Here is a 2,330-nt window from a genome sequence, read left to right on the forward strand (position 1 = left end):
AGGGAGCTCGCGACGCGCGGCGAGGCCGTCCTCCTCCCTCGCCGGCGCGCCTCGAGCTCGTGGATCTGCGGCGGCGGAAGCGGCGTGGCGCGGAGCTGCTGCGGCGGAAGCGGTGGGGCGGTTTCTTCCGCGCTACGCTTGCGGACGGGCCAGACACTGCGGGTAGCCTAGGCTCAAAACTCCAAACCGAGTCCTGATAGACTCGAGAGGAATCAGAGGGTGGTTGCTTGCGATTTCCGACTTCCGAGCTATGTCGCCGTTGCCGTCACCGGACCCTGTTGTCGTCGTAGTCCCGATGGCCGCGGAGGTGGATCGGAAAGGTTCATGCAACTGCGGCCACCGTTCTATGCCTTGCGAGTTGCTATCTTCTTCGTCCCCTTCGCGTCTTTCCTGACCTCTCTACTGCTACGGGATTGCAGTGGTGGTGCACGTGCGGTCGACGGGTGATGCCCCGATACTGAAGCAATCCAAGTGCGATTTCCGTCTCCTCGTCATCCCCTCTCCTTGTTTCCACTTGCAATTCAAGATCTGTTCTGCTCCGAGTATAGCGGGAAGTTAGGGTTTCGTGCTTTAGTCTCTAGATCGCGACTTCAGAATTGGGGACTTTTCTGTCTAAATCCGAACCCATTTCATACTGTGAGAAGGGTACAATACTAGATCGATATATTTCGTGCAATGCTTGTGATGCTTGTGAAGTACTTGCGACACAATTGCTTACATGCTGCATATTGATATCATTTTTTTCTGTTTTCTGAAACAGTTAAATCAGTATTTCTGGGTCGTAGTTCTATAGACAATTTTTTTCCTCATGTAGCTTAGGAAACTTTTGGCACAATGATAGTTCAAGTGGTTGATTTATTAAGTCCTGCCATCGTTTGCTATTGCTGTGCTGCAGACTGTCCCTGAAATTGGCTTCAGGGGTTCTCCTTATTTTTCTTACAATGAACTTGATTAGGCTGTTTTTTGTGTATCCCTACCAGATTTCGGGATGAGATAAATTTTTGAAGGTCATTGAGTTTCGTCGCCGACAACTTCATCAGGATACACTGGTAGGAACAAGATTGTCAGTTATTTGAGAATTTAGTCTGTGGCATGCTGGAATTTTACTAACTGTTGTCTGTGTTGCCAACAGTTTGTCTATATCAACAGTGCATTTTCGCCAAACCCAGACGAACTGGTAGTTGACTTGTATAACGTAAGATTCTTACCTAAAATGTACTTACACCAATTTTTCTTGAATCTTTACTCGAAAATTGATGTCTCTGCACATGTTCTGTTTGAGAGGCTGGCTCCATATGTTTTTGTATCACTTTGTTACAACATCAAATAGTTCTTGAGTTTCCTTTAGTAGTTTGTTTCCATATATGTTCAATCATTGATTTATATCAGTCAGAACAACTTAATCACATGAGTTTTCATCTAGAAACATTGGCGACTATAGAGTCCTGGTATTATGCATTCCTGCCCGTCGATGTCTATCAGAACTACTTAATCAAATAAGGTTTCATCTAGAAACATTGATGACCATAGAGATTATGCATTCGTGCCTACTAGATTGATGCCTATCACAATTACTGAATGATTTCATGATTTCGGATAGGTTACTTCTGCAAACAATGACCACTGTCCACCATATAAGTGCCTGGCCTTGATTGTACTTACTATTTTTTAGATTTCTTTTGCCCATGTGACATACAAACCAGAAAAAAGGGGTGGCTAACTTCTTATTTTTGACACTGCAGAACTTTGGAATTGATGGGAAACTGGTGGTAAATTATGCTTTATCAGCAGCATGGGGCTGAAGTTGCTGCAGCAGCAAAGAGATACCCTGAAAATTCTTCCTGGCGATTGTAAATCACATCTAGTTTTAGTGTTCGTTGACACTGTAAATCTAATTTTGTAAAGGTTAGTTTTCATACTAGTGTCTAATGGCGCACCATTTACACGGTAGAAGAATCAATGATTTTATTATTGTTTAAAAAGTAGCATGACTGCATGAGCTCGATAATTAAAATTGAAGAAATTAGAGGAGCAAGTATGTTAGTAAAGCTAGATGGCATTATGGCAGTAGCTTACGTTACGTAGGCAAATTGAATTTCCATATTTTGAACGATTAACCGCTATGACAAATTCATCTGAGTACAGCAGTTTCAGGAATAGTCATTAGGATTAGTGCCTAGCTGGTTAACCGCCTCGATTCATCTGACTGTAAAGATGGTGTATTTGTTCGGTTCCTTGACTGTTGTCCACCACCCAAGCCCCACTTCGCCCCACGCCGTTTCGTCTATGGAAATGTGTGTGTATGTTTTATAAAACGTTGAATGTTTCTT

The 2,330-nt window shown here is 43.3% G+C and overlaps 1 long non-coding RNA gene across 1 annotated transcript; it reads left to right on the plus strand.

Moving 5' to 3' along the window:
* The first annotated feature begins 486 nt into the window (after window positions 1–486).
* LOC120704346 lies at window positions 487–2,023 on the plus strand. The gene is made up of 3 exons (XR_005687533.1): window positions 487–1,049; window positions 1,133–1,195; window positions 1,743–2,023. It is a non-coding gene; the product is annotated as an uncharacterized LOC120704346 (long non-coding RNA).
* The last annotated feature ends 307 nt before the right edge of the window (window positions 2,024–2,330 follow it).

This window comes from Panicum virgatum, chromosome 4K (genome assembly GCF_016808335.1).
Source record: "Panicum virgatum strain AP13 chromosome 4K, P.virgatum_v5, whole genome shotgun sequence".
Lineage (NCBI taxonomy): Eukaryota > Viridiplantae > Streptophyta > Magnoliopsida > Poales > Poaceae > Panicum > Panicum virgatum.